This window comes from Carassius auratus, chromosome 43 (assembly GCF_003368295.1).
Source record: "Carassius auratus strain Wakin chromosome 43, ASM336829v1, whole genome shotgun sequence".
Classification (NCBI taxonomy): domain Eukaryota; kingdom Metazoa; phylum Chordata; class Actinopteri; order Cypriniformes; family Cyprinidae; genus Carassius; species Carassius auratus.
Window position 1 is genome coordinate 8,603,425 of NC_039285.1, and position 21,544 is coordinate 8,624,968.

General features: G+C 39.4%; 1 pseudogene; it reads right to left on the reverse strand.

Annotated features, from left to right (window-relative positions):
* Positions 1 to 21,544, reverse strand: part of LOC113061228 (uncharacterized) — a 31,804-nt pseudogene that overhangs the window by 3,500 nt on the left and 6,760 nt on the right.

A 21,544-nucleotide genomic window follows, 5' to 3' on the forward strand; every position in this document is an offset into this window, starting at 1 on the left:
CAAATACCACAGAGAGTCTGATAATTAAAGTCAATACAGTAAATATGAAAGTCATTATGAGATTTTCACAGTGTGCCCTCAATGGTATTTAAAATATGAAATACCACTGAGGGCACACTATAACAATCTTATATTGACTTTCACAAGTGCAATAAAGACTTTGTCAGGCTCTGTGGGGGTCTGGAATGTGTGAGCTATAAAAGCCTCTGTGCTTAAGTGGACCCTCTTGCTAAAAATTACCAAAATAATTGATTTAGCTGTTCAAAAATTCCAGTTATCCAATATTGCAGTTCCTTTAAGCCCTCCAGTGGAGCCTGAAAAGGCCACTTGCCGATCTGATTCCCAAATATATTTTAAACATGGCCTTCCTGCATCTGCCCTTACTCAACACAACACATTTTTATGTTTATATGTATTGTGTAATTTATTTATTTATTTATTTTCTTTACCTTGGGTAAAATGGAAATTAGAAACAATCTGATCTCATAATATCATAGAATCTCATTATAACTGCAAAGGCATGTAATCTACAAATAAACCATTCTATTTTAACCACTCTTTGTAACGAGGAGTCAGAGGCGTTCGGATTCATGTGCAGAACTTTATTTAGAGAATGGTCAGACAGGCAGAAATGGCATCAGGTATGTTAGGGGTAACCAGAATCGAAAACAGAACAAAGCAGAGATCGGGGCAGGCAGCAGAGAATCAGAGTCAAAATACACAACCCAAGATCAGACACGTGAAGAACAAACACAAGGGAAACCACTCGGGAATATTAGACATGCTAAACAAGACTTCACAGTGAGTGAGAGTGATTGTGGTGCTTATATCTGTGTGTAAATGAGGTGCAGGTGTGGCAAGGAAATTGGCTAATGAATGAGGTGCAGGTGTGGCAAGGTGATTGTGATGCAGTGACTCATGGGAGATGTAGTTCGGGTGTGGTGCAACAGTATGAGAGGTGCTAGTGTCCAAGTGATTATATGGTGATATCTGGTGGTTGATGGGTGGAATGGTCCTGAGTGGAGTGCCCACTACTGAAGTTCATGGGTACTCCAGCTAATGATCGTGACAGTCTTGAGTACTGTTTATGTAAAGAAAATTTTAAATGAACAACCACAATAATCATACATACACTAACGCTTATAAAAACAACAACAAACAAACATGTTTTTGAAACGTTTATGCTCACCAAAACTAGATTTATTTGATTAAAAACGCAATGTTGTGAAATATTATTACAATTTAAAAAATCTGTTTTCTTTAATATATTTTAAATCGTAATTTATTCCTGTGATGGCTAAGCTGAATTTTCAACAGCCATTAATGCAACATTAATGCTAAAGAAACATTTCTTATTATTATCAATGCAGAGGATAGCTGTTCTGCTTAATTTTAATTTTTTTTTTTTTTTTGGTGGAACCCATAATTCTTTTTTTCAGTGTGTCCTTGCTGAATGAAAGTGTCAATTTATTGAAATGGGTGGTTGATTATAATTTCACTCTTTTTTAATTTTAGTTAATGTGTAATGTTGTTGTTAGAGCATAAACAACGTCTGTAAAGTTACAATGCTCAAAGTTCAATGCAATTTCAACTTTCAAATTTTCAATGATATTTTATTTAAAAAAAGTTATTTTAACAGACACCTGTTTAATGGGTTAGTTCAATCAAAAATGAAAATTAGCCCATAAATTACTCACCCTCAAGGGATCCTATGTGTATATGACTTTATACGTTATATGAAAAATTGTATTTTGATCTTTCAAGCTGTATAATATTTCCCTCAGTGGGTGTTACATTGCATCAGTCCAAAAGTAGTGAAGTAATAAAAAGTGCCCATCCATAATAAAAAAAAAGTCTCTCATATGGCTCCAGGGGGTGAACAAAGGCGTCCTGTAGCAAATTGTAGCAAATATCCATATTCGAAACGTAATAATCACTTTAATGTAACTTGCGCTAACAGTGGTATACGGAAGCAGCTCCTAGATGATGACGTATGAGATTGACTTTTAACATCCATCGGGAGCATAAACCACCTTGCCGGTTAAAATACGCAATGGTTACAGTGTTGTCTGTGTGAACCAGAACTCTGCCCTGAAGGCACCCTCTGAGGCGGCTCAGGGCAAGGCGTACTGCTTGCAACTCGAGGCAACTGATATGCCAATGCAGTTGGTGACCCGTACAAACCCCTGATGCCCATACCTGTACAAATGCCCATTGTACATGGGCCCCCGGCTGGTGGCTGAGGCATCCGCGAATACCACAGCATGCCTGGATACCTGTTGCAGGGGCACCCCTGCCCGGAGAAATGTGGGATCTGACCACGGGCTAAAGGTTCTGTGCCAGGCTAGTGTAATCTGAACCCTATGAGTACTGCATCACCAAGCCCACCTCAGGACTTGGCCATGGAGCCATTGCTGAAGAGGTCTCATATGGGGCAGACAGAGTGGAACCAGTTCCACAGCTGCAGTCAAATGCCCCAGGAGTCTCTGAAAGAATGAGACTGCCGTCCTGGCTGATAAAGTCTTGAGACAGTCCAGCATCGACTGAGCACGTTCCTGGGTGAGGCATGGACTGGCTCTATCGCCAGCAGGACTGTGAATAAACGCGATGCCTATGAACTTGGGGTAATGCCAGGCAAGCTGAATTGCTTTGCCAAATTTGATGGTCCGCAAAAGCCACCAATACAGACTAGGGAGGCCTGTGTAGTACCCACGATGGGGCAGCATGGTGGAACACAGGGACTCGGCCCGAGGCCTATGATGGCCTGGCCTGTGACCGCAGAGGGTGGAGTCTGCGTGTGAAGTCTAACAACCTGATTCTTCTGTGTGTGGGAGTAAACACAGTGTCCCGGCTTGAGGCTTGTGACAGCCCGGCATGTGACGACATAAAGTGGGGACTGGAATGCTACAGCCCTTACCTGGTTCCACGAATGGGCAGGAGGAGTGCTCTTGGGCAAGTCACTACTGGTCACTGGCGAGAGAGGAGGAGGGAACTGACCCTGTGATGCAAAGTTCACAACTCTCTTCCTCTCAATACCCAGAGACTGAGGAAACTTATTTTATTGCGGCAGAACAAAAACGTGTGCTGAGAACCTATTCCCAGATACGCGAGACATTGATCGTGACCGTCCCAAGGAGCCAGATAGCGACCATACCCAGAAATGCAAGGGTGAGAAGACATCTTTAAAAAGACACAATCACCCAGATTGCTCTTTTGTGCTGAAGCACGCAGGGGAGCTGGCCACCACACACTCCTGGTGTGGCTGTCTGCACAAAGATGATTTTCTGTTCCTGCACTGTGACCATGACCACCGCTGCCATGCTGTAACCCTTTTACTCGCTGACTCTCTGCTTTACAACACTAAGGTAGAGAGCAGTGATGATGCATTACAACTTGGCTCAGAAGTGAAAGGATGAATGAATGCGGTGCACCAGCTGCCCCTTATACTAATGCTGTAATCAGCAGCAGCTGGATGCAATAATCGCATGCCAATGTGCATTGACTTTACACTCGTTTAGTAACACTCGAAGTGGATTGGTCTCAATTCGTCAGTCATCACCGATATGACATTGAGAGTGACCGACTGAAAGGGAACATGTTACACTGCACCCTATAAACACTATCAAGCCTTCGAATAAAACTAATCAACCACCCCTTTAAAAAATCTTACTGACCCCAAACTTTTGAAAAGTAATGTAAATGAATACAATAAAAATAAAAATAAATAAAAAATATAAATGTAATTAAAATATATTAATTGATTCTATTCCATTAATACAGTTTAAAACCTTAAACTGACAGCAGTTAAAACCAGGGGCAGTATCTCCTCATCTGCCAGCAAAAATCAATCTATAATTCAGATGACCTTCACCTCATCTGTTTTTGATTAAATTGTCATGTGGGCATTTCCTTTTTACACAACGTGCTTGTGATGTGCCATGGGTGCCCTGGTTTCTCAAAGAAAGTCAAACGTAACCCGCTTGACAATAAACAATACAAGCATGTTTAACATGATTTTTAATTAAATTGCATCCAATTGCTTTTACTGGAACTGCAGACTATAGAAGAGGCATTTAATGTGCAGTACTGATGTGTGTTGTGACAGGCTGCTGAAGTGTCTTCAGTGTGAAGTGAGATAATTAAGACTTTTACAGGATACAATGGGGTCAGACATCAACTCCACCTAGCAACACCACAAAGACAGAAACTCATCACTACACTTCATCACTACACCTACAGTATGTCAAGATAACTACCAGAGGTGTTGAGCCAGACAGAGGTTAACAGGTTACCGTTATATATTTTGCACATCTCCATATTATCATTTACCTTTTCTTAGGAAGGGATAAAACTGCAGGAAGGAATTTTAGAAATATTGTTGTGCTATGATAAGGATTTTTATTTATTCTCTAAAAGCTGAAAGACCAGAGTTTGTGTGTCCAGTAAATCAACCGAATCGTGTTATGCCTCTGTAAAGAGGAAATAGAAATTCAACCGTATCGTAAGCCACATGTTCCACACACAGGCTGAACGAGGCATTAGCAATCGTAAACAGATCCTCACTGAATGAGGCAATAGTGATCGACCACAAACTGGTGCTTAAACTTACGGCAAAAGAAAGTGAAACTTAAAAAAGCAAACACTGCATATTGTAATTTAAGGTGCATTTCCCCCATTTTTTCTTGGAAGCATAGTGATATTTGCATCGAGTGTGTTAAAACAGACAGGTGTCATTTTTTAAAGGAACAGCAAGTTCTCAGGACCTGAATTAAATAAATTTTTGTCAGAGTCACTCAGCATCTAAAATATAAGCCTATGTGATTTTCTTCTGCAAAGAGCCAAAGCTTTAAGTATTCCTCAATCAAATCAGAGAAGAAAAGTATTTATTATTTGCGTTCATCTGAACTAAATATTTAATTTATTTATTTCTTATATATATATATATATATATGATATCAATGATACTGCTTTTATATAAATTGTTTCAAGAGCAACTTACATTTTACCCTTTAAAAATAAGTGCACTTAATTGTATTGCATGTGAACTTTTTTTTGAAGTATACTTCAAAAGTATATTTGAGTTGAGTATATATTTATTAAGTGACATAAACCAAGGAGTCCGTAACAATGCCAGGAACAAACAGTGTATATATGGACAGGTGAAAACGATGAAAGTGGGGACAGCTGAGTCCAATTAACAGGTGTGCAATTAACAGTGATGAATGGGACAAAGACTTGTGGGAATTGTAGTGCCTGCCAGTGTTGGGCAAGCTACTTGGAAAATGTAGTGAGCTAAGCTACCAGTTACTCTACAGTAAATTAAGCTTCACTGAAGCTACCCCCCTGGGAAATGTAGCAAGCTAAGCTACATCAACAGTAGCTTGCTACATCTAAGCTACTTTTAAAATTAAATTTTTATGTTGAACACGTTTTATTACAAGTCAATGCTATCTCAGTGCTTAAAACTGTCAGTCCAACAGATAGGCAGGTGTAATTGTTTAGTTGAATAGTTTTTTGTGTTCCTTATCAATTTGGCAACAAAAACAATCAAAATACATGTAATTAACAATGTGCGCACAAGTAAGTGTATGCACCTGTTGCATGGGCATGCTTAATATACTGTAGGCCTTTGCAGAACATAATGCAAGACCTCCAAACAGTACAAAAAAAATGGCCAGGCTGGCCCTTATGAAACAAAAATATATTGCAGTATATTGGAAAATATCATGTAATATATTAGGCATATATTCTTATATATATTTATTTTTTCCAATATATTGTAATATATTGAAAGCGGCAATCATTTGTATATTTTGCACTATATATATTATATATGTGTCATCAATATTATTAAAAGTATTCAAATATATAAAATATTAGAAATAAAAAGGAAAATAATATATTACAATATATCACAATATATTTTAAGAAATATATTGGTAAACATGTTTTCCTTTCGTAAGGGGGACCCTGATCATTTTTACAAGCAGCATCTGAAAACATATTTTCTCTCTGTTATCTCAGTCAGTGTCATGTACTTATAGAGGTATGGCCACGGCGACTCACTCCTTGGGATTAACTGTTCTCCGACCTCATCCTATGCCATCATTTCATCAAATAATTTTTTGCGTGACTGGCCAAGGAGTGTTACCATCCGGAGCAGAAGGTGGCGGTAATGCATCATAAAGATGGTTGGTTGCTATCCACCGTAAACACGAACAAGATGAAGTAGCGCCGTCGCGTTACTACTGATCCAGGATCAGCGATCTTAGCAGTTGTGTTTCCCGATTTGAGTTTGAGCTTCAGAAATGCTTGCGAAAATGTAGCTTGTGTGGAAGCTACCGCACTACTTGGTAAAAAAAATAGCTTTGCTACTGAAAAGCTATTCGATTCAGAAAGCAGCGAAGCTACGACCAAGCTACTGAGAAATGTAGCTAAACTAGTAGCTTCGCTACTTGTAGTGACGCTACTGCCCAACACTGGTGCCTGCAGTGGGGTGACTCTATGGGTAAGTGAGACCACTAGTGGACACCCAGGGACACACAGACCAGACACTGTGACATTACCCCCCCTCTAAGGAGCAGCTACCAGATGCTCCACAGAACACAAGAACAAACCAAAGAACAAAGAGACCAGGAGGGAGGTGGATTGGTGGGAGGGATGGAGGGCCAGGTCCATAGAGGGGAACAGAAACAGGAAGTGAGAAAAAAAAAACAAAGAGACCAGGGCGGATTGGAAGGTTCAGGGTCCCAGGGCAGTGCAGACAGGGCAGGAATCCAGGGTGGAGCAGGTGGAACTGGAAACCACAAAGGCGGAGCAGAGGACCACCACAACGTGCGGATGAGACAGAAGTCCACCAAACCGGTGCAGAGGACCACCACAGCCGTGTGGACGAGACAGAAGCCCACCAGGGCGGCGCTTTGGAAGTTCAGCTGAGATTTGACAAGACTCTGGAAGTTCAGCTGAAACGTGACGAGGCTCTGGAAGTTCAGCTGAGCCATGAAGAGAGTCTGGTAGATCCGTGGTGATTTGACTGGGTTCAGGAATATCAACTGTATCTTGACTTGACTGATGAAGATCATTGGTGACTTTACCTTGCTCATTAAGATCATTGGTGACTTGACTTTGATCACGGAGATCAAGAGTGACTTGACATGATGCATGAGGTCTAACTGTGGTTTTGCTTGAGTCATGGGTCTTAATGGTGACTTGACCTGACTCAGGACGGTCAATGGTGATCTGACTAGTGATCTGGAAATCAGCGGGGACCTGATCGGTGGGGACCTGACTCGACTCTGGAGGGACCACGGGGACTTGACTCAACTCTGGAAAGTCAACGGGGACCTGACTCGACTCTGGAGGGTCAACGGGGACCTGATTCGATTCTGGAGGGTCCACTGTGGCGGCCATCTTGTGCAGTGGTGATGGGCAGGTGCCCACCTTGTGCAGTGGACGCTGGGCTGGCGGCCATCTTGTGTCGTGTCGTGGGCTGGTGGCTATCCTTTCGGGAGACACCGGCATAGAGTCGGTTACAGGTAACTGGTGAACCCCCAAAAGTCCAGGATCTCCAGCCCCTTCATTTCCCACTGAGGCACAGGGTTATCCAGGCAGGCGTTAAACAGATCCTTCAGTGCCTCATCATTATTCTCCAGCCCCACTGCCATTGTCCAGAATTTCTGAGCCAAACCACCCACCTCACTACCCCTTTGATGGAGGGTGGATAGGTTCAGAAGTCTCCCCCTCCGCTGCTCCATGGTGGCAGGGGAGCGGATTCGAAATCCCACAACGCTGGATCTGGGCATGACAGAATCCTTCTGTAACTAACGCACACACAAACAGTGAGATACTGATGCAGTGTTTTATTGGTAGAATCCAAGAATCACTGTCCAGTCAGGCAAAAGGTCAATAACCAAAAAAGCAGTCCAAAACAAGAAACACGACAAACACTTGGGAACACGAAGAAGCACAGTGACAGAAAGAAGCCAGAAACAAACGGTATATATGGACAGGTTAAAACGATGAAAGTGGGGACAGCTGAGTGCAATTAACAGGTGTGCAATTAACAGTGATGAATGGGACAAAGACTTGTGGGAATTGTAGTGCCAGCAGTGGGGTGACTCTATGGGGATGTGAGACCACTTGTGGACACCCAGGGAAACACAAACCAGACACTGTGACAGTTCCTTATTTTGTTCCTGAATGAATCAATATTTTTAACAAACATTAACTCATAATAAATAATGTATTAACATGTATTAAAAGTTTTTTTCTGCTCAGTGAATCAAAATGATTAACTAGATAAACTGCTTAAATTAACCTTTTTCTTTAGAGAAGTTTCCAATATTAAGATGATCTTACACAGCTATGAAGAAAGGTCATACTTTATTGAAGTAATTTATTGTTGCTCTCAGTCTAGACAGAATCAATAATGGAAATATCTCCCTGATATGCAGAGCTGGGTGTGTGATCACAACAGGAGCGGGTGATGAGGTTGAGATGTGTGTTTGTTTGTGTTGAAGGGGGTCTATGCACATGAAGAGTCCACGTGAACTAGATTCCAGACAGTTCATAGCACGTGAGGGGCCAAATCAAATCAAACCTGAGGATGACTGACTCACTCACCATCCCGTAATAAGAAAGGTTGAGCAGTGCTTTCTCCCTGACTGTGCCAGAGGACCACAGGACAATGCTGACTCCATTCTTAGCCAGGCTAATGCTGGTTTGATGTGTTTTCTTTACATTAGCCACCACAGACACATAGACTTCAGTAACTGCTGCCCTAATCCACTGACCAGCCTTGGCAGCCCATTACATTGCAAGAGAAAAATAACTGTGTTAGGAAGATTAAGCATAATAATATAAAAGTAACAGATTTCAAATAATGCTGTTCTTTTGAACTTTATCACAGAATTGATCAGTTTCCTCAAAAATCTTAAACTGTACAGACATTAACAAGAATAAGAACTGTTTCTTAAGCACCAAATCAGCACAAGACTTTCTGACTGACCCCAAACTTTTGAACAGTAGTGTATAAAACACAGACATTGTTTCAACATTACCATAAAACCTTTCATATCTGAGCAAGCTGAGCAGAAAAGGCTGCATAATAAGAACATGTCCCAGATATGATTTCCACAGATCATAATATAGGACTTCAATCAAATCTCTCTCTAGACCCAGACATACATCCTAAAGGCCCATTCATGGTGACCCAACAAACATCAACTTTTCTTCAGTATAAAACAGGTTATTGGTGTTGGATACAAACCAAAAAATACAGACAAAACTAACAGGGTGATCACACTGACATGGAAAAACTCATTTGTTTGGCAGTATGAACCAGACATCAGGGAATACATGTACATTGTTGCAAAATATTAATGAAACTAAGGTAATGGCACATCAGAGACTAATGAGACAAATGTAAATAGTATGCACTATGCACAGCATACATACTGGATGCTGCAGAAATACTAAGAGAAGTATGATAGCAAGGCATTTTGAACACAGTATCTGACACTGTCTCTTTGAATTTTGTACATCATATAGATCATTTCATTTTTATTTTAAACCTAACTGTTGGCAGTGTTTTATTGGCCTAGTCATATGGCCTTTCAACCAGTAGCCATGCTCTATTTGAACAGTGTTCATCAATTTATCCGTTATGTGCTTTGTACTGTTATAAAGGTTGACACGCATCTTATGATTATTATTAATTTTTGTTTTTTTATATTTTTTCTTAATTTGAATTTTTCACTTCACTTTTTTACAGACTCCCTAGCCTCCTCTTGTGATGCATTGGGAGTCTTCTGACCCCATTTTGAAAATCCTGCCTTGATAATTCCTTACAACTGTGTTTATAATTTGCAGTTTGAGAATGTTGCTATGGCAAAAAAAGCAAGTGAATGTATGTGTTGGGTCATGTGCTGAGTTGGGCTCTCTATTTGGGTCTGCTTGCATGGCAGGGTGTGGAATTATTGTAATTTGGCATACAAAGTGAATGAATGAAACGTACAACACAGATGGCCCTTAATTTGCTGTGGGCCACGTTAAGAGTTGTACAGAATTACATAACCTAACACTTCAAAAAAGAACGTGTGCTCAACACTGAAGCCACATTTTGTTCTTGGAAGGACAAACTAACACTTGAATACTGTTGCTACTTAACAGGGGACTCACTCCAGGGACTTGTGTGACAAGTCCCTAGCCTTTTCGTTTGGAGCCCGTCTGCAGACGGTGCCATCCAGTTGCCCGCAGCCTGCTGAAGCTGGGCTTTGGGCCAGAGGCCTAGACATCAGACTCTGGCTATCCCATACTCCCATCATCCTCTGCAAAAAAAAGGGCCCTTGCATCTTATGTGAAGACATAAAGAGTGCAAGGGAGGAATTTTGACTGCTTTCATGCTCTCTTATAGTGGTCCAAACACACATTTTATTCACTCAGTCTTTGTGACAAAAAGCTGACTGCGAAAGGGTCACAGAGTGGATAAACTGACTTTATGTAATGAAAATAAATAATAACAGTGGAATTAAAAATAACGTCTAAGGTTACGTATGTAACCCTGGTTCCTCGAAGGAACGAGACGCTGCGTCGAGAACGAATGGGGAACGCGTCCAGCTTGACGTCTCTGAATAACGTGTATAATCAGTCCAATGGAAGGGAGAGACGTCATAGGCGGGTGACGTCAGAGACCAGGAAGCATAAAAGCATGAGCGGCGAAGCCGGTAATAAGACTCAAAGGATGAAGCAAGCGCCGGCCAGAGAAGCCAGAAGTGTGGCACTGCTACGCAGCGTCTTGTTCCTTCGAGGAACCAGGGTTACATATGTAACCTTAGACGTTCCTCTTCAGGAACTCGAGCTGCGTTGAGAACGAATGGGGAACGAGAATGCCCATGCCGCCAGACTCTTCCTAGTGTGGAAGAGCACAGCTAAAGCAAGAAAAGGAGCCTGACAGAAATCTGGGACAACCTGTCCAATGGCCAAACTTCAGAAGGAGTGAGTCTTGACCCCCAGGAGAGGGGAGATCAGAGGACTCGAGGCTTGGAGGAAACATGTAACCAGAGGGTTTCTGCCCACTGACTGGCCACCGAGAGGGGCGCGGTAGGCCACCATGGCCGCCACGTAGACCCTCAGGGTGGAGTGGGTCAACCCTGTGGAGAGCCTGCAGGAATTCCAGCACTGTACCATCCGGGCAGTTAACTGGGTTGAGCTGGCGGTCTCCGCACAAAGAAGTGAAAAGCTTCCACTTCAAGGCATACAGTTTCCTCATTGAGGGAGCTCTGGATTGGAGAACAGTCTTACAACCTTGGTTGAAAGACCGGAAGTTAAGAGTTGTGCCTCCTCAGAGACAACACCTACAGCCTCTAAGAGTGACTGCTTGACAGTGAGTGACCGGCCTTTTCTCACTCTCGTGACTGTAGTGAGGATCGACTCCATCCGAGCAGGTGACATACGTGCATGCATTTTGGTCGAATCCCATACCATGCCCAGATAAGTAGTTCTCTGAACTGGAGAAAGCACACTTTTCTCTGTGTTAAGTCTTAACCCCAGCTCTTTCATGTGAGCGAGAACGACACCTCGGTGCCGAACCGTCATCTGATCAGATTGAGCTGATATCAACCAATCGTCAATGTGGTTTAGTCGTAAAAGTGTGGGGTGAGAGTGCAAGGCCAGTGGAAGATCCGTATTGGTAGGCTTTTGCCCCCAAAAGCAAACCTCAGGAACTTCCGATGAAGAAGGATGGAGATAAGTGCATCTTTTGATAGATCGTGACACACCAGTCCTCGGACTTGGCCTGTGCAGGTGTGCTAAACTTCAGTACCCTGACTGAGCGGTTCAAAAAGCACAGATCTAGAAAAGGACACAACACCTCATCCTTCCTCGGAACAGTGAAGTACCGGCTGTAGGACCTGGACGCTGCAACCCAAGGAGGGACCACCTCAGTGGTCTCCGTCCTCAGCGAGAGTCTACTTCTGTTCCATTACCAGAGCCTGCTTGGAGCCCACCAGAACTGGATTCTGTGGCCTCTCACTACATTGTGCAGGACCCACTGAGACACATTTGGCAGTAGTTTTCACGCTGCAAAATAGTCTACTAAGGGAATCAGCCTCTCAAGACTGATCTCTGGTGGCATCAGAGCAATTAGCTCGGTGCCCTGAAGCGGTGCACCAGCAGGAGATGGCTGCTGAGGGAAGATCATGTGCGATTCCCACTATTGCGGTCGCCGCCGTGCCTCAGCACCAGCGAGGCCGCGACCGCAAGGTCGCATGAGCGGACACACTCTTCGGAGCGTGCCTGGCGAGAGAGCATGCAGCAGCAGCAGCAAGCTGTCTCGCCAGATCATGTGCAATTTCTGCTACCGCAATATCGCATGCACGGACACACTCCTCGGAGCGTGCCCAACGAGAGCAGAGTGCTTAACAGCGAAAAAAGCACAATCAGCCCCCCGAGAGCTGACTGTGCGAGCTCCACTCTTCATTAATGCTGCTTATGTTAATATTAGGCATAATATGCTTGTGTGACTGGTGCTTGTGCAACTGGCGAGCTCATTGACGCCTTTCCACATCAATGTCCTCAGAGAAAGACAGGCAGCACGTCGTGCCCTCTCATCGGTGAGAAAAAAACGCAAACGCGGGCTTCCGACCACCGAGAGCGGGCCTCGGATCAGGTGGCTAATAAAGAAGATAGGGACTTGCCCGTCTTACATTCCTTCCAGCAGATCCGAAAGCGAATCCCGCGAGCACAACCACCGCTCCACCTCGGCGAAAGCGGGGCTGGCACCGCGAGAAACGCCAGTGAAGGCTACCTCCTCAAAGAGAGCCTTCTGAGAGTGAAGCAAAGGCTCGCATCACAGCCGTCAACTCCCTCGAGAGCTGACACTGTGCGCCTCACTCTCAAGCAGACAACACACGAGCTGCGCGTGTCCCTACCTTTTTTTTTTGGCAGGGAAAACACACAGGCTGAATGCTGCCTGCTCTCACCCAAAACTTCTCTTGATTGAAGCTTTGACAATGGAGTTTATCAGTGGACAAACGACACTTAATAAGACTCACAAACAGATTGACTGACACACACACACAGAGCGCTTGCTGAAGACACAAGGGTGATTACCGGCTTCGCCGCTCATGCTTTTATGCTTCCTGGTCTCTGACGTCACCAGCCTATGAAGTCTCGCAATTCCATTGGACTGATTATACACGTTATTCAGAGACGTCACGCTGGACGCGTTCCCCATTCGTTCTCGACGCAGCTCGAGTTCCTGAAGAGGATAGACAGAATAAGTTAGTGAAAAGGCTATTAAAAATGTTTTTTATATATTTACTTAATTTAATTTAAAAACAGTATATCCCTCTTTATTCAGAAGTTTGGGGTTAGAGTTTGAAGGATGCATTACCAAGGCTGCATTATTTGATTAGTAATAATAATGGGAGGAAATTTATTTCATCAGGCAAGGAAATGACAAAAACAAAAGGATGGTGGAAGTGATGAAAGAGAGTAGCACTATATCCTCGGGGCAGATTTATAAATGATCTGAATGCATAAGGGTTAAAAAGAGAAGTTCCTCCGGAAGCACTTCCTCTCGGTGTATAAACAGAACAAACAGCACCCAATGTAACACCACAAGACTACTAAGCTCAGGGCTACAGAGGCATTCAGGCCTTCTCGCTCAATATCTAACATTAAATGAAATCCAATTCAATTTAGAAAGGCAGCCAAAACACACACTAAACAGATTCTCTCTGCTGAATGTACTATTAAACATGGCCACAGAAAGACACAAGCATGAAAAAAAATGTGCTAACTGTATTGGGATCAAAATAACCAGCAGCGTGATGCTTCTTTAGGGCCATGTGAGGAAGGAATTATACCATTCGACACACTTTCACACTCATGGATAAACAAAGGGTCAAACAAAGAGAGCTGAACTCAGGAAACTCGACTTTTCTGTTTCTAAGGAATTAAAGGAATGGTTGCCTCTGAGCAAACAGGTCTCCGAGTCACTTAAAGGGATAGTTCACCCAAAAATGAAATTTCTGTCATCATTTACTTACCCTCATGATTTTTCATTTTTTTCTGACTATGGAAGTTAATGGCAACCACCAACTGTTTGATTACCAGTAATCTTCAAAATATCTTCTTTTATGTTCAACATAAGAAAGCAACTCATACAGGTTTCGAACGACAAGAAGGTAAGTGATAACTTTCATTTTTGGGTGAACTATCCCTTTAAGTAAATGATCAAACCACCCCATACCATAATGCAGACACTGAACAGGTCAGGAGCACATGTAACTCTTAATGTACACTGTGTCCTTACATAGAAAAGTGATTCTCTATAGTATGTAACACTTTAACATGTTAACACTTTATTTTAAAGGAATAGTTCACCCCAAAATGAAAATTTGCCGAAAATGTACATTTACATTTGCATTTAATTATTTAGCAGGTGCTTTTATCCAAATCAACTTACAAATGAGGGCAAATAGAAGCAATCAAACAAACAAAAGATCAACGATATATGAGTTGTTACAAGTCCTGTTTAGACTAATGGAGTACACTTAGCAAGGTATTTTTATATATTAAATAAAAAAAATTAAAAGTAAACAAAAAAGAGACAGAATAGATAGAGCTAGTGTTAAAGTGTCAAGTAATTATAATTATTTTAAGAATTAAAAATAAATAGAATGGAAAAAAAGAATAGAGAACGCTAGTGTCTTTTTTTCTAACTTTAGTGTTAGAGGGTCAGTTTTTACAAATTGTGTGGTTTATTTTTGGCTTTTTACAGTGTCACAATTATTATTGACTAAAGCATGTTTGTTTTTTTTGATATGTTGGAAATGGGCGTCCATATTAGTTAGACCATCCAATCAGCAATTGTATCCATTTTGTTTAATGTTTTTAAACCCTGCCTTTTATTAGACATCAAACACTGAGAGCGTAGCTCTTGGGATAAGTTAAAAAAGCCAAAGTTCAAAGCCTGAATAGTTCAGTTCCATGAGATAACAGAACATCTCACATTTAACATCCTATTAACAGATGATGCAATGTGTAGCCATGAATGTGAATACGTGACTCTGGACACATTTCTGTTGAGGAGCAGATGCACAGTGGACACTTAAAGATGAAATATTATAATAAACAGATAGAAAAGAGGGAACAAATCTACTATAGTTCTTCCATACAATGAATCACTAGACTAAATCAACAATTAGTCTAAGACTATATTAACTTTATCCATGACTTTTAGACATTATCTGTCTCTCTCTCTCTCTCTCTCTCTCTCTCTCTCTCTCTCTCTATATATATATATATATGTGTGTGTGTGTGTTTGTATATGTACAATAAAAGATGCATATTACTCTGTCCCCCGTGCAGCTTTTGGGCTCTCTGATCACTGTCTGGTTCATCTTATACCAACCTACAGGCAGAAACTGAAATCAGGTTAACCTGTATTAAGGACCGGGATTTACAAACCTGCTTTGCCTCCAATCTGGATGAGCTCAAAGATTCTGTAACTTCATCCATCAGTTTCTGTGAGGATATGTGCATCCCCACCAGGACATTACTGTCATTAATGATAAACAGTGGTTTACTGGGAAACTCAAACAGCTTTGTCACACCAGAGAGGATGCTTAGAGAAGTGGGGATAAAATTTTGTATAACCAGGCCAGAAAAAGACTAAAAAAGGAGATCAGAGTCGCTAAAAAAAGCTACTCTGAAAAACTGAAGAAAATAACAAAACCAAAGACCCGGCAACAGTCTGGACAGGCCTGAGGAGCATCACCAAGTACAAGACACCACCCCCGCAGTCTGTGGAAAATCAACCACTGACTAATAATCTGAATGTTTTTTACTGCCTATTCGAAAAGCCCAGTCTCACACCCCACACCCACTCTGATCTGAACTTCACACATTCACCCACCACCCCGAAACCCCCCTCCCTCCCTCTCCCACCATTCAACCTGTGGTTAAGGTCTGTGTTGAGGATGTGAACCTGGATCTTCTTCAGTTTGTGCACAGAGCAAACAGGTCTGTGGATGATGCAGTCAACATGGGACTGCATCACATCCTGCAACACCTCAACAGACCTGAGAATTATGCAAGGATCTTATTTGTGGACTTCAGTTTGGTCTTGCCTCAGCTCTCTGTGCCCACCTGCATCTGTCAGTGGATCACCAGCTTCCTGGCAGACAGGCAGCAGCTAGTGAGGATGGGAAAACTTACAACTGCTTACAGACAAGAGGTTGAGCATCTGGCTTTCTGGTGCAGTCTTAACAACCCGGAGCCGAACTCGCTCAAAACATGGGAGATTTTAGTGGACTTCAGGAGAAACCCACCTACACTCTCCCCACTCACCATCGTCTCTCAGCACCTGAAGTGGGACAATCACATTGACTCTATGATGAAACAGACTACAACTAACATTCAGGACTGCCGAGAGGATTATTGGATTATTATTACTTTATACCTCCAGAGTCAGGAAAAGGGCATGAAAAATCACTCTGGACCCCTCACACATAGCACTCTTCCTCTTTTTACTGTTACCCTCCGGCTGGCACTACAGAGAACTGAGCATCAAAACAGTCAGACATAAGAACAGCTATTTCCCCCAGGCCATATTTCACCTGAACAAAATATAACACATCTGTACATCTGTAAATAATTTATCAAAACTTTTCATCTGTAAATAACACTATATTTTCTATATTTTATTAATATTTATAGTCTAATCTCTTTATTATTAGTGTTTTATTTCACTTCATTACCACATTAATTTATGTGTATTTCTGCATTATGTATTGAATGCTCCTGACACCAAGACAAATTCCTTTTGTTTGTAAACAGACTTGGCAATAAAGCTCTTTCTGATTCTATTTCTATTTTTAAATTCCAACAAAATTATACTTATAAATGTATGAACTACTTAAGTAATTATGACATAAAAAGTCATAATAATGACATAAAAAGGAAGCTACGATATAAGTCATAATTATAAGATAAAAAGTCAAAATTATGACAAAGTAATATTTATAAAAAGTGTAAATTATTACAAAAAGTCATAATGATGACATTTTTCTTTTTGTTTGAAATTATGACGTTGTAATTGTTTAAGTCGATATAAACTGTAATTATGGTTTAAAAGTCGGAATTAAAAAATACTTTTATGTCAGGATTATTACCTTTTGTCATTCATGTTTCATCTTATAATTATCATTTGATATTTCATCATTTTGCAGATTAGTAATTATGATTTTCGCATTGAGTGTAAATGAGCATCCATAACTAGTCATGGTTTAACACAAGAGAGACAAAAGAGGGTGAACGCATTACGCAATGTAGTTAAATTTGACAAAATTATTATGGACCTATCACATTTCAGGACTTCCATCACTTTAACAATGATGTTTTAGCGACATCTAGTGTCCAGCGTTAAAAACACCTGCATTTTGCTGAAGCAACACTTGGATACTGCAAGGCTGATACCTTCTACTCCAGGTGGTCCAGTCCTCTGCAGGCCACTGAGTTATAGCTGCTACAACTACAAATAATACAATTTTCATACAAATACAGAGCATTAATGTTTTTATATCTTGGTTAAATGTTAACATATATTTACACATTTTTCATTAATGCAAGCATAGGCTGATTCATTTGGCAAAAACATGAACAGTTTCTTTTAAAAAATGTTTCCCCAATGCTTAGCATTACGAACTCCACAAGAATTCATGAGACTGACCTTTAATTTCTGATATCACAGATGTCAGAGCATTTTTTTTATTGCCTTGTAAATTTCTTGTTAATGTTAATTATAGGAATAGAACCACTAAGGCGATGATATATTGCATACTACACACTACCTTTCGAAAGTTCGGAGGTATTTATTTATTTATTTGACATTTTTGAAAGAAATCTCTTACACTCCCCAAGGATACTTTTATTTGATCATAAATAAATTGTAATTAATATATATATATATATATATATATATATATATATATATATATATATATATATATATATATATATATATATATATATGCTTCAGTTGTGTGTTCCCGGTGTGTGTGTTAAATGTAGAGCATGAATTCCAAGTATGGGTCACCAAACTACTAAATATTAAGTCATTAGCTCATTATAAAAAAAGAAAACTACAAGCAAGTCAGAGTGCTAGTAATGCATAATTACGTCTCTTAGCAGATTAGTCTTGTATAATGCTCAAGTGGGCCCTTGAAGGATTCAGATATTTAACATTATTTTACAATTATTCATCTAACCGCAAACATAGCAGAGTTCAGTTTTATAATATCAGACTATAACCCTGCATGGTTACACTGCATTTCTCATCTTGTATTTGAATTTGTTACAAAAATATACACAGGAGGACAAAAAAGACAAAGAATTTTCCCGGGTTGTGGTGGGAAATTCGGATTAAGAATGTGAGGATTTTAAAACAAGAAGAGGACTTGCAAAATATGATGGTATTGAATAGCACTTGCTTATTTATGAGTATTTGTTTAGTTAAATAATTGAACTTCAATTTTTATTTATTAATATAAATTTAGATCACTATTAAATGTCATTTAAAAGGCATCCAGTGTAAAAAAAAGAGTTCATGTTTTATATTTGACATTGACCTGAAAGCACAGCATCCATTGGCAGACATGTCGGAAGTAATTTATGAGACTTAATATGACTAGACAGTCTCCCTGACTTGAACATCAGTATACACATTCGAAGACCAAACACCTCATTAACATCTCACCAGATAACTTATTTTCCAGAGTCTCACTAAAACAGATTTTATTGCGATGCAAAAACAGGATATTAGGCTATTCATTTTGTTTTGTATATTCTACAGACTGATTTATTGCCATACTAGAAACTAAGCTGCAGTCTAATCAACCAGGAATGGTCCTTTACATTCATACGAATTCTTTTGCTTACTGATAGTCCCCAAAACACAAAGACACTCTCTAAAAACTGCATTTTACTTGTCAATAATTTTATTTGTTATTTGACAAATTACATTAGCCTGTAACAACAAAGTTGTTGTGGTAAATCATAATTACATAACATAAAAGTTGAAAATTTTAGATACTTATGAGATAAAATGTTGTGACAACTAAAAAGTAATTTAAAACTGTCATATTTATTATGTTCCATAATTATATTACTTAATGATCACTTAGTATCTCATAATTATGACTTAGGTCTATTAATTTAGTTTAAAAACGATCTTTTTGATGTTTCATAGTTATGATTTACCATAAAGTACTGTAAGCTTCCACAAACTAGTCATGGTTAAACACACACACACACACACACACACACACACACACACACACACACACACACACACACACACACACACGTCTGGTCAGCTATCCTTGTGGGGACTCTCCATAGGCGTAATGGTTTTTATACTTTTAAACTATAGTTTGTACTGACCATATTTTCTATTGCCCTACACCAATACTACCCCTAAACCTAACCCTCACAGGAAACTTTCAGCATTTTTAGATTTTCAAGAAACTTCATTCTGTGTAATTTATTTTCTTGTTTACCCGTGGAGACCTCAATTTAGGTCCCCACCCTGACACGAGTCCCCATGAGTCTTTGTGTATTCAGGTTTAAGTCCCCATCAGAATAGAAAAACAAGTACACACACACACACACACACACACATACACAAAAGGAGTAAAAAGCAATGTAGTTACATTTGACATAATTATGATGTACCCATACAAACTTCAGGACTCAATCAGCAATGAAATTTCAAACTTTTGATCGATAAAAGCTTACTTAATAAATCCACTTTATATATATATATATATATATATATATATATATATATATATATATATATATTATTTACATTTACATTTAGTAATTTAGCAGAAGCATTTTATCCAAAGTGAATAACATATATTATCGACTAACATATTATATTACATATTATTATTATATTAGCAACTTATCATATTTTTATTATTATTTATTATTATTACTACACTCTAACCCAATTTAATAAGATAATGACTTTTATTAATAATACAGATTTCACTTGCGCTGGGGCTCCAGTACATGGCTCCACACTGCCAGCCCTACTCACACCTTTCTCATACAGTCCACACACAGAGCTTACAATGGGATGAGACTGCGTCATATGGATGTATGTCTTCTCAGTGGATTAGAGATCAACACTGACAGATCGAAGATTGCGGATTCAAAGAAATACTTTCTGTAAGGAAAAAACTTGTCACAACTCTGAACCATACATTTTCTTTTTTTAGCTTTGTACCACAGGTTTTAATCCAAACCTAGTCATACTTTGCGAATATCAGTGATACCTTAAAATAACAATACAGCAGCATTGTCCCTCAAAAATAACAAATGTATGTATTTAAAAAAGTTACCAACACAAATACCTAAAAAAAGAAAATAACAACTGAGATAGGAGGAAAGCAACTGCCATACTTTGAAACATTACCTGTTACTTCAAAATGTAATCTGTGTCCTTTTTCACTCATGTTGCACGCTGTTCGCTGCAGTTTTGTGATGCAATAAAATCTTCAACCACTAGATGACACTATTTTCCAAGAAGCTGTTACTTTCGCCATAATTATCGACAGATGTCAAAACTTATGCAACTCTTGTTACTTTAATATTCAGACTAAAAATGAGAATCTGTGATTTTTTTTTCTCTCCCTGTATTAGCTTTCCACTTACATTTGAGATGTGTTAACAAATGTGTGCATGTGTGACTGAAGTCTTAAGAGTATCATTTTATATATACAGTACAGACCAAAAGTTTGGAAACATACTATTTTTAATGTTTCTGAAAGAAGTTTCTATTCTTCTGCTCACCAATCCTGCATTTATTTGATCAAAAATTACAGAAAAAAATGTAATATTGTGATGTATTATTGCAATTTAAAATAATTGTTTTTAAATTTATTATACTTTAAATTATCATTTATTTCTGTGATGCAAAGCTGAATTTTTAGGATCATTATCACATGATCCTTTAGAAATCCTTCTAATATGATGATTCATTATCAAAGTTGGAATCAAAGTTGCTGCTTAATATTTCAGAACATGTGATACTTTTTTTAGGATACTTTGATGAATAAAAAGAAGAAGAAAAAAAGAAGCTATGTTTTTAAAATATAAATATTTTGTAATAACAATATACACTAATGGTCAGTAATTTGGGGTCAGTCATTTTTTTTTCTTCCTTTTGAATAAAATCAATACTTTTATTCAGCAAGGATGTGTTCAATTGATAAAAAGTGATAGCAAAGAAAATATATTGTTAGAATATATATTATTATAATTTTTTTATTTATTTTAATAAATGCAGTTCTTTTTAACCTTTTATTCATAAACTATTTTAGACAGCAGAACTGTTTCCAACACTTATAATAAATCAGAATGTTAGAATGATTTCTAAATGTTCATGTGATAGACTGGATGTTACATGTGACACTGAAGGCTGGAGTAATGATGCTGAAAATTCAGCTTTGCATCACTTTGAAGACAA